The sequence below is a fragment of the Electrophorus electricus genome, chromosome 5 (assembly GCF_041902795.1).
Source record: "Electrophorus electricus isolate QZ-2024a chromosome 5, ASM4190279v1, whole genome shotgun sequence".
In the NCBI taxonomy this organism is placed as follows: Eukaryota; Metazoa; Chordata; class Actinopteri; order Gymnotiformes; family Gymnotidae; genus Electrophorus; species Electrophorus electricus.
Genome location: NC_137501.1, coordinates 24,372,985 through 24,389,141, shown reverse-complemented (window position 1 = coordinate 24,389,141; position 16,157 = coordinate 24,372,985). Strand labels below are relative to the sequence as shown.

Sequence of the window (16,157 nt, the reverse complement as noted above, 5' to 3'; positions counted from 1 at the left end):
TGGTGTTGCTGTTATTGTGCAATTACCGAAATTCAAGAATATGTATTAATTATGACTTTAATTATTTCGGTGCCAGGGCATGACCTAAAAGTGTTATGACCAGTCATGAGTTACTCGTAATGATTTTTTTTCTTAAAATCATAAATATGAAGGTTTTATTTTAGGGTGGACTTTTTCAATTATTAGTTGTGTTTTGCCCCTTGGTCACCTTTGATCAGTTCTGCCAAGGAAAACACTTTTTTTTATTGGACCTTTGAGTACATTAGTGTATGTACAGAGTGTGCTATGTAATCAAATACTGAATGGTTAAGTACTGAATGTTTTAAACTGCAAGAACTGAGGCAAGTTTAGTAGTTTTCCACATACAATCTCTCTTTTGTCTATTATATCTGGTCATTTTGTACTGAGTGGTAGTATGAATGACCAGTTATACTCATGTGAGGGGAAGGGTATTAGATGAACATACAGAGGGATACAGTGGTGTGAAAAAGTGTTTGCCCCCTTCCAGATATCTTATTTCTTTGCATGTTTGTCACACTTAAATGTTTCAGATCATCAAACAAATTGAAATATTAGACAAAGATAACAAGTAAACACAAAATACAGTTTTTAAATGAAGCTTTTTATTATTAAGGGAAAAAAAATCCAAACCTACATGGCCCTGTGTGAAAAAGTGATTGCCCCCTAAGCCTAATAAGCGGTTGGGCCACCCTTAGCAGCAACAACTGCAATCAAGTGTTTGCGATAACTGGCAACTTCTTTTACAGCGCTGTGGAGGAATTTTGGCCCACTCATCTTTGCAGAATTGTTCTTATTCGGTCACATTGGAGGGTTTTCGAGCATGAACCACATTTTTAAGGTCATGCCACAGCATCTCAATCGGATTCAGGTCAGAACTTTGACTAGACCACTCCAAAGACTTCATTTTGTTTTTCTTAAGCCATTCAGAGGTGGACTTGCTTGTATGTTTTGGATCATTGTCCTGCTGCAGAACCATTGTTCCATTTACCACAGCAAGTCTTCCAGGTCCTGAAACAGCAAACTAGCCCCACACCATCACACTATCACTACCATATTTTACTGTTGGTATGAGGTTCCTTTTCTGAAATGCTGTTACTTTTACACCAGATGTAATGGGACATACACCTTCCAAAAAGTTCAACTTTTGTCTTGTCAGTTCACAGAGTATTTTCCCAAAAGTCTTGGGGATCATTAAGATCCTTTATGTTCTTTTTGCTCAGCAATGGTTTTCATCTTGCAACTCTGCCATGCAGGCCATTTTTGCCCAGTCTCTTTCTTTCTTTCTCTTTCAGTCTCTTTCTCATGAACACTGACCTTAACTGAGGCAAGTGAGGGCTGCAGTTCTTTGGATGTTGTTGTGGGGTTTTTTGTGACCTCTTGGATGAGTCGTCGCTGTGCTCTTGGGGTAATTTTGGTCAGCCAGCCACTCCTGGGAAGGTTCACCTCTGTTTCATGTTTTCGCCATTTGTGGATAATGGCTCTTATTGTGGTTCGCTGGAGTCCCAAAGCTTTAGAAATGGCTTTATAACCTTTTCCAGACTGATAGATCTCAATTATCTCATTTGTTCCTGAATTTCTTTGGATCGCAGCATGATGTATAGCTTTTTTGAGGATCTTTTGGTCTACTTCACTTTGTCTGTGCTATGATCCAGGGTCGCTGTGGTTGGTCAGGTCTAGGTTCAGCAATGTTATGTGCTGCTGTGTGAGAAAGTGATTGCCGCCCCCCCATTAAAACATAAATTAACTGTGGTTTATCACATCTTTGGAAATCTGAATTCAATTTCTCTAGCCACATCAAGACCTGATTATTGCCACACTTGTTCTTAATCAAGAAATCACTTAAATAGGACCTGCCAGACAAAGTGAAGTAGACCAAAAGATACTCAAAAAACTAGACATAATGCTGCGATCCACAGAAATTCAGAAACAAATGAGAACAGCTCATCTGGAACATCTCATGTGGTGTTTCTCATTATTAATGGCACATTAAATGTCCTGTTTGTCTTTTATTTTCTTTTTATTAGTTGTTCAAGAAGAATTGCAAACAAGTTTTATTATTTTACTATGATTTATGGGTAATGTAGGATTTTTGGATATATTACTTATTTCATGTGATACTATATTATTTATGGTGCATTAAATTTATATATATATATATATATATATATATATATATATATATATATATATATATATATATATATATATATAAAACATATTGCTTGTGATATTTTATTATTTATGGTGCGTTATACAATTAATAAGTAATGTTGAGAAATTTTGTATTTGATGTTTGTTTTTCATTAGAGCAATAACGTTGTGTAAGATACTATACCAAACAACTGACTAATGCACATATCCAGAACACATGCATATAGGATGATACAAGAATCTACATATCTAGGTATTAACACGCACACTCTAATATGCATATATGCAATAAACTCATACATGTGCATCTATATTGATATACAAATTTGGGAGAAAATTAAATACTTAAAAATTATTATTATTATTAATAAAAATAGTATAGCAAAAAACGTATAGCATAAAAATGTAATAAAACAGTGTTAGTCAATTGGTCAATAATATACTAGAACCGAGATACATTTATAGATTCTTTGAAACCCTTGCTATCCCTCCATGCAAGACCTCTAGGAAAGTAGTCATTACCTGAGTCAATACTTGGGAAACTAGGTTTTGTGTTTGATATCCAGTATAGCAGAGAAAAATCTAATACACAGCAGTTTACATTTATGTGTATGTTATAACAGTATTTGTAAAAATGCCAGTTATGAAAGTGAGGGGTAAACCTCTATTGTCAAGAAAACATGTTTTAGGTCCAAGGGGTGATGAACAACCAAAATAATTTTCTATTTCTTAATTAACCCAGAATGTCTGGATAATAAATGGTCCCAAAAATAATAAATCAAATTTCCCTCTGAGTTTTTACATTTATTGCAAATGTTAGATAAATTGCAATTACATCTATGTTGAGATGCCAGAGATCTCTTATTTTTAAACATGGAGCAGTGGGACTGCCAAGGCTAGCTGGAAGCAATAAGTAACTATATCTTAATTTAGCCCTTTTCCTCCAAATAAAGCATATAACATCAATGCAAATAAGGTTTTTCCTTGGAAGTAAAACTGGCACCATCTGAGAATAGGATACACTCTATCCATGACAGGGGCAAATTGACCCACCTGTCAAGGTCTGAGTCTGAATGAGAGGGGTGAAATTTAACTTAATATAGATCCTTCAGAAGGAGGGAATCTTAATACCTAGATATGTAAAAACAACTGGGAACCAATTACATGGATGTGACATATATTTGGGCTGTTTTACAGAGCCATGGATTCTGACTTGGAAAAAAAAAGGTTTATATAATTATCTATCAATCAGGGGGATATATTCTTCTGGTGACTCCAGACAGAGGAAAATATCTGCCTATAATCCGCATCTGCTCAGAGGTTTTATATTCTTGGAAGCCTAGTTTTATACCTCAAATGTTAACAACTTGTGTAAATGCCACATCTAAGGGTTCAATTTCCAGTGAGACCAAGACATCAGAGATTGGGAAACCTTGTGTTCAAGTGAATTTGGGTGAGATAATTCCATTAATGATTACAGCAGCAGTGGGGCATGTACATAATATTTTGACACATTCAATAAACTGATTATCATAATTAAATTTAGCAAGTACTAAGAACAAATATAGCCTCTCTACTCAATCACGTTTTTTTCAGCATCAAGCGAGCATAGAAGAATGCTGAATAATAACATCATGCTGCCTTACATTATGATCTGACCTTCTACCTTTAATGAATCCAGTTTCATCATTAACCATGATAGCAGGGAGTCTTGTTTCCATTATATTTGCAAGCATTTTAGGAGCTACATTAAGTAATAATATTTGGTGATATACCAATGATATATTTGCTTGTATCATCATGAGTCACATAGTTGACCAGTTTTAAACTAAAATTGTAGCATCTCATAAAGAGGGTTTATTATTATTATTATTATTATTATTATTATTATTATTATTATTATTATATCTTTATTTTTTGTATCATTCAGCATTAAACCAATTTGGCTTAGGAGCAAGGCAAGGATAGACCTGAAGAATATCAGACATTCCCCTGAACAATGAAATTTTAATTTAAGTCATATAACTGCCAATAAAATGTCTTAACGGTGGTATTTACTGATGCTTACTCCTATTTGGGATATTTAGTTAAAGAAGTAGCTTATGCATAAGGTATATTGTGCAAATGATTTGTCATGTATCTACTGGGCATTTTGGCAAACTCGTACATTATTTGCTTAGCAAAAAAGACAGCAATCTGTTTTCTTGGTTAGAATATCATCCAAGATGGTTCTTAGAATTTTGATTTCAATTCAATATTTCTTTCGAAGGTCTCAAGTTATACTTTGCCTGATGATCATGTAAGGCTAATTCCAATTGTCAGCCAGCCTCTTATTCATATGACTAGACATGTGAGATAATTAGTCCTCTTATATAAGCTTTTACTGTCAAAAAGCAAATTAGGAGACAGTCACAGCCTTTGTTCTCTCTTCATAAAATACTAAGTTGGTCTTTAAGATATTTCTCAAAATCAGGGGCACCTAAAAGAAAAGAACTGAACTGCCAAAGCACCAACATGTGGGACCACATTGGTCAAAATTAACTCTAGAAAAGCTTCTGCATGATCTAACATAATATTTCAAATACTACTACTAATCACCTTGTGGAAAGAGACCTGAGGAAATAAAAATAGTCCTACTGCTGGAATTTATGGACCTTCAAAAAAAGGCAAATTATTTTGCCTCAATGTATCAACTAAATTCACAACATTTCATCACATATCTTAACTATAACACTAACTTGGCTAGAAATCCCCCCATATGGAAAACCTGTCACACTAAGGTGATAAATAACACAGAAAATTTAGCAAAGACAGTAGTAAGGTAACAAACAGACTGTACAGGTGGCCGGTAAATATTCATGAAAGTCACATTTTCCCTAAACAAAATACCTTTCAATATTACAAATCTGCCTGCATTATCTGTGAAGGTTTGAACATCAGAAAAGGGTAACCCAACACTTCCACTCTTGCTGTTAAAGGGAACACTAAATACCCAATCCACCCAGCCTCATTTCCGTTTAAGCAACCATGCAACAGTAAGATGTGTTTACTGAAACACGTGTACTCTGTCATTTTTCAAAAAAGTTATGAACTTTTTTCCTTTTCAAAGGATTATACAGATAGTTTACCAGTGGACATCAGTAATTCTAACACAATAAGCTATATACCAGCATTGAAGAAATATCATTGACTGATATGTGACTTGGGAGAGCTGTTTGGTAAATAAACAAACAAGCAAGTTGCCACCAGAGCAAAACAGCATAAGACAAATATTAACCCTTTGAATAGATGGATTTAATGCTGGTGTAGATGATCCATGAAGTAGACCAGACAGAAAGGGCTCAAGGCTGAAAAGCCTTTTAGCACTGTTGTGTTGGAGTCTTAGGGTGACTGGGCAGAGCACTGCAAATACAATACCTTTAGCTCAGAGCTGCTTCTTTACTGGGTAGGATGCCGGATGCTTTCAAGTCCCAGAGAGTGGGAAATCTTTGTTGGACAAGAAGCTGAAGATTTTGTGGTTCAGACTGTTGCTGATCTTCACAGCCTTATCTTGGAAAGTTTGCAGCTTTATGATCAGTGCACATGGCCTTTCTCCATGTACATTACAAAGCACTAAAGCCTGGTGTATGTAGTCATTTTTCACACAACCATTCTTACATTCCAAATGGAGCAGAGTGGGCAACCAGGATTTGAGAAATGAGATGGAATTCGTGGTCTCCTCTCGCTGTCACACCAATGATCTTTACCTTGCATCACCTTCCATGGCTTTCAACATCTTTTATTTTTCTGAGGGTTGCTAAAACGCTGGCCTTTAGTGCTGTCAGTCCTCGATGCTACTAAGGCTAGTTTCAGTCTTTGTTATTCTGCTCTCCATATCTGTGATAAATGTGGAGACTGTTTTTGCATGACAATCAATTTTCTTGTTTAGGGCAGAGTCAGTTCCTGCTAATGCCTCTGTAGTGATGCATTTCACCAGAACCTTGGCATGAGCAAGCCTCAGTGAAAGTTCAACATCACACCAACCACATTAAACTAATTAAAAATGAAGCTGTAGGCTTGTTCTTCATTGTTTTCCTCTCTCTACCTTGGCAACCTGATTTTTATGCACTGTCCTTCATAACCCTTGTCTGTTTCTATAATTTTAAACATGCAGTGGAGTCTCAAACATGCAGGGTAAAGAGATTAATTACCAGTGTCAGGATGTCTACTCTGTCAATGGCATCATATAATCCCATGTGTGCACCCCTCTCTATGTAATCATTTTGACATTCCCTACAGTAGCAAATGGTTTGGGTCTGTATGTTTGTATGTTATTCTTGCTGGGTTCAGGTCTGATTTGAGACCTCTGAAGAATAGTTTGGTGGCAGAGAGTTGTTGCTAAGTGTGAATTCAAAGAGTTCAGTAATTAAAGTAATATATGTATATATTGACTCCATTTCCTCCTATCTGTTGCTTTGAATGGAATATTCTCAAAATGTATGTATAACTGTTGGATAATTAAAGTCCAATCAATGGTATAATGTAGAACTACTATGCTTTAAGCAACGATTAATTTGTAATGCAATATATTAAATCTTTTGGTAACAACCTTTATCATAAAATTTGAGTTCTGTTGAATCAGCTGAATGCTCAAATATTTTCAAACTAAATGTTTCACTATGCGCTATGTTCTGTAGCAACATCTCTTCTTTTGCGGTATTATATTTATTTCTAATTTGTGAAGACTTTGAAGTTTGAGTGTTTACATCAAGAAAGCCTCAGTGGCAGTTTGGTTTGCTTTGGGAAAGCTGCCTGTAAAGACAGAAGCCTCGATGCAAGATCCAATAATCATTTACTTGAGCAAATAGGTTTTGAAGTGCTTACAGGCTGTGTGAGCAACAAGAAAGATGCCAAGTAGGACTGAACACTTTCATGGTTGTGTAACAGCCCCTGTTGCATTTGGTCTGCTTTAATATTATGAATTTTAAAGTAATTTTGGTTTTCCATTGGGTTAACATTAGAACATGGTGTTTTTCCGCTTCCATGTACAGTCTCTCTCCAGACTCATTTTTTGAAGAAGCAGGTTCTAAAGTTCACAAACTCATGCACTGTCAGCTTCCAAACAATCAGCTTTGGTCTGATAGAATTATTAAATAAACATCCAACAGAATGGTCCTCTGGTAAATTTTTTTTAAAGTACCTCATACAAAATCCAAATGTTTATATAGTAATGAAAAAAAAAAAAGATTATGCAAATGAACTCATGCTAAGATCAGGAAATTTGTTAGTGATTTTGGTTATTTAAAAAAGGATAATTTAATTTAATGCTCTATTTGAGTTCCTATCATGTTCTAAGAAACACTTAATTTTACGGATTGTGAACACTGGTGCTAAGCTCCTCGTTTGTCGTCAGAACATTCTAATAGGGAACTCACCTTTTCTATTTTATTGTTGTGTCAGAAGTAGGAAGCCTCTGTCAGCTAACCATCTGTGTAAGCAAACAATACAGGGAATAGTCAGTCTGCCAGCAAATACAGACCAATATTTATTTTGTGTGCATTCACTTCAGTATAACAGAGGCCACCAGGCCCCTGTAACAACTTCAGTTTGCTTGTGTGTGCATAAAGGCACTAGGAGAAGGGGAGATCTAGAAGGGATCGACCGGTGAATAGAGAATGACTGGTACCAGTGAAAACAATAAGTAACTTGCCTTATAATGAGAGAAGCTTTGTGCTTTCACAGTCTTAGGTGTCAATTGGGTTTCCTTTAATTTGATCATTTCAACATATACTGTTGCACCAAACTGAAAAGCAACTGTCATAATTATAGCTACAGGCAAAAAAATTACTTTCAATCACAGACTATTAACATTGCCCCAGACATTGGCAAAATACATTCTCTGAACAAGTAGCACTGTCTTGTAAAAGTAAATGCATTTGAAGGCATGGCAAAATTACCAGAAACTGTCTGAAAAGATAACGGCAAAGTATCGGCGGTAAGAAGGCTGATCACAATGTATGTATTTAAAGTAATCAGCATGTAATACCAGGTGGTGCCGCCCATATGCTGCACAGGTGTTTGGCTAGCTTTGGCTGGGCTCTTAAGACAAAGCACAGTGATTGATAGCTAGGGTGATGATTTATAGCAGTGCCATTAGCTTGTTGTCCTTACACAGCAAAGCCTCCCCATAGGCCCTTAATGGTGTTGTCCAGGCTGGGAGAGACAGAGACAGGGATGGAGTTCTCTCATGCACGCTTCAAGAACCATGTCTAAGATCTGGTGAATCCTGTGATCTTTTCCTTTAGGGCTCCATCACACTGCATTAAATTAGCCTTTCACAGTCATAATCTGGTGTAAGGCAATAGCAGAAATATGAAGAATCTACACAAAATGGAGCTAGATAATGTAGTTTCTTTCACTCTGACTGGCAAGACAATTTTTTTTTACTATTTGACCCTGAAAGGTGTAAAAAGGACAGGTCAGAGCAGGAAATGGATGTAATTCTTTTTTTTTTTTGATGGTTATGCATGGTCATTGCATGTCCATCCCTCAAGCTCTAATCGTCTTGCCAATCACATTTTATGTGACCACAGAGCATCATCATTACCGTTGTGATCCATGATCCTGTTATTGTGGTGACTGATCTGTTTTTGGCATTGGGAGGCTCCTAGAGTCAGCCCACTTGCTCCCCTGTGCGGGCATTTTCTTTTGCTGCTACAAATAAACCACCAATGAAAACCTGCTCAAACGATCCTCTACTCACCACTTCATATTGACCACCAATAAGTAAGAAACTAAAAACCTGCCCACATTTGAAAACAAATGAGTGAAGTAGCATAAAACAAGCTCTTTGATCAATACCAGAAAGATAACAGGCTATTGATAACACAAAGGGGAAATTGAAATTGACTAAGTCATTTCATCTTCATTAGCAGCCATGGGGAAGTGAGTGATTGCACTCTTTGTTAATTACTTTTGCTGTCATGTAGTAGTAAATAATCTTTGGGAACAGTGAGTAGCCTTGCTCTATACAAAATGCTTGCTGCATGATTTGGGTGACGAGGATTTAGGTGAGGTAAAAAAAAATAAAATCACTGTTTTTCACAACACCCATGCCCATATCCACAACATACATGCTTTGGTGGCATTTGTTTGTGAGATTGCTATCAACAATTTTAAGTGCCATGTCATGTGACTGGCTGGGCCACAGCTGCGCTTGGTCAGAACTGCTTTATTGCCAAAGATGGTCTTGGACAAGGCGAATGGGAGTTGTGCGAACAATTACTGGCCCTCATCTCTCAGAATTTTGCAGGTTGCTGCCTGGTCTCATCCACTCTCTCCCAGTGCTGCACATGAACCTGACTGGCTTTCATCATCCACTGTGGGGATTCAAATTGTTGTTCTTCCACATACAGTTCATTTTTAGCACAATATAAGGCATTGCTCCACCTGCCGTTTTCACAGAAACTGTACCAATTCACTGGGATTGAACTTTAGATGTGCTCATGATATATTTGATATGCCTTGATAAGTGATATTTTTATGCACATAGTTGTCCTCAGAGGCTATTGTAAGCTCTTATTTTCTGATTAGGCCTCCATTCCATTCAGTGCTACCCTTCGGCAATATTTTCCGTTGAATGTTCATTTGAGACTTGGACGAAATCAGAGCAAGCTGCGTTCTTCATGGAACTGATCTATTTACAATTAACCTGATTTGGAAAAAAAATGGCTTGGAGAGAGTTTCAAAATAAAACCGTCATTTTTTACTAGCAAAGAAAATAATCAGAGAAGTGATGGGGTTCCTGTCTCATGCATAAAATAGAAGATGATAATATATTTAATGACTCAATACCTCATGAAATTTACTAGTACTTCATTCCTGTTGTCCCGTTCAGGATAGGAGAGTATTGCTAGTGTCTTGTTTAACAGCCGCTTCTCCCTCTGCCTGTTTGTCGGCTAGTTGAAGTGCTCTGGGTTTTAATAAAGTTACACCAACCAAGTGGGCTTTGACTTGCAGCTCCTGTACTGGCCTGTGCCCTCTCATGCTATACCAGCTATGCATGCCAATATCTACTGCTGCAGCATTCGATAAACCATCTTGCATATTCGCTACTTGTGTGTATGTTTGAATTTTTACTGGAACTACTAGCGGTCTCAGCTGCTCCTTGGATTTACTACCAAAGCTATTGTTGGACTTACCTGCTTGGATTTACTGCTGCTGTCCTTCTGTCCATGAGATTGATTAGCTGCACCACTGCTCTGCTGGATGACTGGTCCTGATTTCTCTGCTACTGCAGGTCTCTAATCATACCACTGTTGCTCTGGCTGAGTGTGGTAGGGTTTACAACTCTCTGCACATGCTTGGATTCATTGTTGGTTGTGCGGTTTTTAACTTCTTGTCTATTCCATATTTTGAGCACAATGTTTTTGCTAATAATCCTAGCACTGTTATTACCAGCTCATTTTTTCTGAGCTTGTACATTCCCTGTGCTGCCCTGAACTCATAACATACAGCCATTGAATTGCACAACCTTAATAACTTTTACTATCTCCCCAAAACTACTGCTACAATCATCAGTAAAGCTACAATACTGTACAGGTAGTTCAAGATGAAACCATCATAAAACCTCTGCTGGCACCAACATGTACTTATTTTGGACTACCTCTCTCTATTCTGTACACAATAAACCTTGTGGTGTAAATCTCTGCAACCTGTGCTTTGTCTTTTTTCCTTCTTCTGCCCCTCTTAATACCTCATTTGCTTTATTGAATTTTCCATTGAATTTTCCTTTGAATTTTCCTAACTGAAACATGGCAAACTGGTAATTTCTTTGCTCCAAACCCCATCCAGTTTTCAAACCTTGTTTGACTGGGCAAGGCTTATCTGTAATTTTTAACCAAAAAATTAACATTTCCGGACTTAGTATTACATCTGGCACATCCCAACTCATTGCTTTTATTGGAATTATTTGAACTCCTTATATTTGCTAGTTGTATATCTCCCTGCTTTTTGCTTAAACAGTGATCTCAATATTCATATAAATGACCTTGACTGAAAATTTGCTAAAGATTTCTTTACACTCCTTGACTGTTTTCATCTCACCAGTTGGTAGATTTTCCTAATCATGTTAAAGGACACACATTTGACTTTATCTATTCCTGTCCTCTTCTTGTCTTGAATCTTCACTCTTTCCTCTTCCCCCTTTCAAAGAATATGCTTATTTTCTTTACAGATCTTCGTCCTTCTCATCTTCATTCACTTAGCAGACAAATTTGTGCTCTCTTTAGACAATACTCCTTCTCCTCCTGAAGCATATGCTACAATGTTAATACTACCCTATAGGACAACGTTAATACAATGTTAATATAATGTTAATACTGCCCTATAGGACTTGCTTGATGCATTTGCTCCTATATAAAGATAAAACATTTACCACTGCCTCGCCCTGGTTCACGCCTGAGTTTCATAATATGAATCCAATCTGGTCATCATTTGGACAGAATCTATAAGAAATCTAACCTCTGTGTACATGCTGAGGCTTATAAATAACATATACTGGCATACAGAGATATGTTACATGTCATATAATCAACCTATATTTCTAATCACAACCAGAATTCCAACAATAACTTATCTCTTTTCAACATTTGCCAAGGTATTAAAACCCCCTGAAAGCACTGGGGCTATGGTTCTGGAAACTGTGATTCTTTTCTACAGTTCTTTGAAAACAAAATCTCTAACATCTATAGTTCTCTAAGAGCCTATGCTGTTCAGGCTTCTACCCCTCCCCCCTCATATTGTTTCTTGTCTTAATGACTGCTCAGAATTCTGCTTCTCTTCTTTTCATATGGTTGACTATTCTCAGATTTCTGATTTCATTACAACTTCTTGCACCATTACCTCCTCTCTTGATCCCATCCCCACAGTTCTAATTAAAGCCTACCTGTTCTAGTGACACACCTTACTACACTTATTAAAGAATCGCTTCTCCTCAGTCATGTTCCCCAAGACTTTAAGAGTGCAGCAGTCACCTCCATTCTAAAAAATGGCCTAGATCCTAATAATTTCCCTATCATCCCATCTCCAGTCCCCAAAGTTCTTGAGCAAGTTGTTTCTATCCAGCTCCAAGCCTGCCTAGACAACAATAAGTTTATTGAATCCTATCAGTCAGGTTTTCACCTTACCACAGTACTGAAACTCATTAACTCATGAACTCCTTACTTCACAAACTCCAAATTGTTCAGAATTCTGCTTCCCGTCTTTTAATATTAGACCTGCTCAGTTCAAGCACATCACACCCATTTTATACAGTGGCTTCTGCTTAAATATTGCATTCAAATATCTGTTCCTCAAGGCTATTAACAATCTTGCTCCTTCTTATCTTTCTGGTATCCTTCACCCCTATACACTGTCCCATGCTCTAAGTCCTCCTCAGCTGGTCTGTTAATGTCTCATCTTCCATCCACTCTTCTGGTGATCAGTTGCACCCCTTCTATGGAATACCCCCTTCCCTTCCTAGTGAGACTATCCAGATCCCTTTCTACATTTAAATCCAGCATCAAAAATGCACCTCTTTTCTTTTGCATACTACCTGCCCCATGCCTAATTTGTTCTTTTAACTTCAATGTCTCCTCAGTTCATCTACTGTTTGGCCTATCTGTGTTCTTGCCCTGTACCGTTGCTGTTTTCTATCCCCTTATTGTTTTTGCTGGCTCTGTATTTATCTTGTGATTCTCTGTCATGTAAGTGTCTTTGTGCTATTAAAAAGCTCTATATAAATCTAAATGTATTATTATTATTATTAACATGTCAACATAATGATGTTGAGATGTTGAGAGTAATACAGTTTCTTCTAACAGAGGTGATGTTTGTCACTCAAAGTGTACAGGAGCTCTTCCATGGATGCTGCCAAACCACCAGCTGTTGTTTCCACTGTTTTAGCAGTGCTGAACTCCATATGGTTCCAGATGGTCAGATGCTGTGAAGTGGCCCATCCAGAGGCATTGTCTCACCATCTGTGATTAGGCCCATAAACAAGGAATCATCTGCAAAGTTCTACATTTCAAACAATTGGATGTCCTTTATATATTCAATACAGAGTAGGGAATATATAGTGGGGAGCCTTGTTATGATCTTGTGCCAAAAGTGAAGTGATATTATAGCATGTAACCAGATGCATACTATTTTCTGCTTATCTGTCACGTTATGGCCCCGCCCCCTCCTCAAACGTCTTCGTGTGTGTGTGTTCGTCTGTGTTGCCACACCCTCTCGTGTCGTCCACCTGTTCTGTATTATGTGTAATTGTCTTGAGTGTATATATGTCTCCTGTGTTGCAGTACGTGTTGTTGGTGTTTTTTAATGTGCTTCGTGAGATGTGTTTATTGTTTGGGGTTTGTCGTGTGTGTTTGCTTGTGTGTACAAATGAAAGTGTGTTTCTGTCATCGTGCCTCGTCCCCGCATCCTGCCTCTCCTCATAACGTCACATTATCAAGAAATAGTAGAATCAAATATAATTCTCAGAATCAGTGAAATTCCACCACCCCCAGAGGATTCCTTAGAAATTATTTCCACTTACCTCTGCCTTGCTGATGTTTTCATTTTTGTTCCTGGTCTGGTCCTGCCTAACCCCATGGGACATGTCAAAACACCCTAATGGCCCACAACAAACAAAGAGTTTCAAGGCACAATGCCATCAGGTACAAGAACCAGAGCCCAAAGTTTCCCATTTGCCTTTGCTCATTCACTTTGTTCTCCTCCAGCAAGTTTCTTGATTTTTCCCTGTGGCTGTGATCTGAGAGCCAGCCACTAAAACAATATCACAACCTGTTCATCACAGTGCCTGACTCAGCTGAAGCAACAATGTCACTTAAGGGAATTGGCTGGCTTGCAGCAAATTTAATTGAAGTCCCTTGACTTTTAATGTACGTAATGTTGGACAATGGTTCGCTGCCATTTCTTACCATTCTAGACTGCAGTGAGTGGCACAGAGAGAGTACTCCAAGGAGAAGACCTGCATTAGGTAGGGGGAAAACTGTTTTCAGTTCAGGCTTTTTCATGACTTCAAAGTTTATTTGTTGGTCAATACAGAAAATGCAATATGTAGGCTATAATTAGACAAATATTCCTTGCACATAACTGACAGCATACATAATTACGAACCCTAGTTCATAACATACATAGTTATGAACCCCTGGAACCACCCTCAGCCCCACACAGCCATGCCCACTCAGCCCCTATCTGACTCACCACAGTTCTAGCACACACCTGATTCTCATTCCCCTCATTACTGGCCCACTTTATAAGCTTACCTCCCCTGCGTTCACATCGCGAAGTATTGCTAATCCTATGTGGCGTACCAAGCCTTTCCAAATCTTGTATGTCTTCCTGGTTATTGACTCCTGCCTTGTCTCCCGCCTGACCCTTGGACACCCCCCGTACAATGCCCTGTGTTTTGACCCTGGACCAACCCGACCGAGCTTATCTGCCTGATACCACAGATCCGTTTGATTTCTGAAAATAAAACCTTGTGCAATTGGATCCTCTTCTGTGTGTGTGTGCAAATGTTACAATGGTATTCACTGTAATGTACAATATAAAAGTCCCTTATAGCCACAGAAAGCAGAGATTACGTTCTCCTTAGTCCTAATACATTCGTTAGCTCACCGGTTCTGTGTTTAGTTCATTTTTTGAATTCAACCTTTGCAAAGTCTTGCAATGTTTAGCCTGCAGTTCTGAGCATTTCCTTTAAGTTCTTTGGCTTTGCAAGTTTATGGCTTTTATCCACATTTCTGCTTTGTTTGCTTGGTTAGTTGTTCTCAGTTTTTCATGGCTTTGGATCTGCACATTGTCCCAGTTTTGACTCTGCTTTTGACTCAGTTTTTGGTACGTAGTTTCTGACTCTGTTTTTGACTTGTTGGTATATATCACTGGTAAGTAAAACCAGCACTTGGGTCACATTCAAGTAAACTCTGAACATGTAGTCATGTATACAGTCAATTTTCATGGATTTAATAAGAAAAATCAGTAAAGACTACACAGACAACATAAGGCTTTCCTTGCTGCTGTGTAAACACATTAAAGGAAAAATAATGATTGTATAAAAATAATACAAGTAATTAAAGTCAGCAGTAACAACAGTATAAATATAGATGTACATAAATCTGCACAAGGCACCAAGTTGTTTGGCATATGTTACAATTGAGAGTTAGGCATGTTGAGTGAGTGTTACAGCCAAGCCTGTGAGTGTCAAAATGACTAATGACTTCTGCTTGTTAATAATGCATATTGCTTGTGGCTAAAACTGTTAGGAAGCCTGGTATCAGGACTGTATAATTAAAGAGAAATTCAGGCAGTTAAAGTGCCTGTCAAGAACAGTCCAAAGATCGATACTGAGTTTGATGGCAGGACATTCTGCACATTTATAGACATGACTTTATAACAAGTTTAGAAGTCTCTGCTTTGGCCTCATCAGGAGCTCTGCAGTGATTCTTAATCAGGGCTTTAGTATTATTAGTATATACTGATGTGTATACCTATATCATGATTACACCATGACTGCACCAATATACATTAAGCAATAAAGGTATATTCCGCAATCTTGGCACAAGTCAGCTGAAGCTACTTTGAAACTCTGCAAACTCAACAACGCCCCCTTCAGTGTTCCTTCCAGAGCTGTGCACACATAATATGATTATCAGGCAAGTAGAGACACCACCATGCCCTAATTATGTGAATGTTGAATGTTAATGAGCTACACCTTTTTTTTTTTTTTTTTTTTTTTTCCCCACAGAGACTGCACAGCTGTAGAAATGTGAGGAGAATGTTGCCAAAATTGTAATAGTGTTCTGACTTCAAAATTCTTCACCCTGCCTTTAAGACCTCTCAGACTGCCAATATTATATCAGCTCTGTTCCTTTCCTGACCTATTGCTTCCTTAGCAGACCTAATGCTTTGTTTTGAAGCTGTAATAAACAACACACACATATATATGTATATATGTGTGT

General features: G+C 37.7%; 1 long non-coding RNA gene across 1 annotated transcript; it reads right to left on the bottom strand.

The window, feature by feature from the left end:
- Positions 1-11,273: 11,273 nt before the first annotated feature.
- On the bottom strand, positions 11,274-14,537 carry LOC145657996 (uncharacterized). The gene is made up of 4 exons (XR_014123922.1): positions 14,463-14,537; positions 14,115-14,164; positions 13,730-13,803; positions 11,274-13,169 (listed from the first exon to the last, which is right to left on the bottom strand). It is a non-coding gene; the product is annotated as an uncharacterized LOC145657996 (long non-coding RNA).
- Between the last annotated feature and the right edge of the window lie 1,620 nt (positions 14,538-16,157).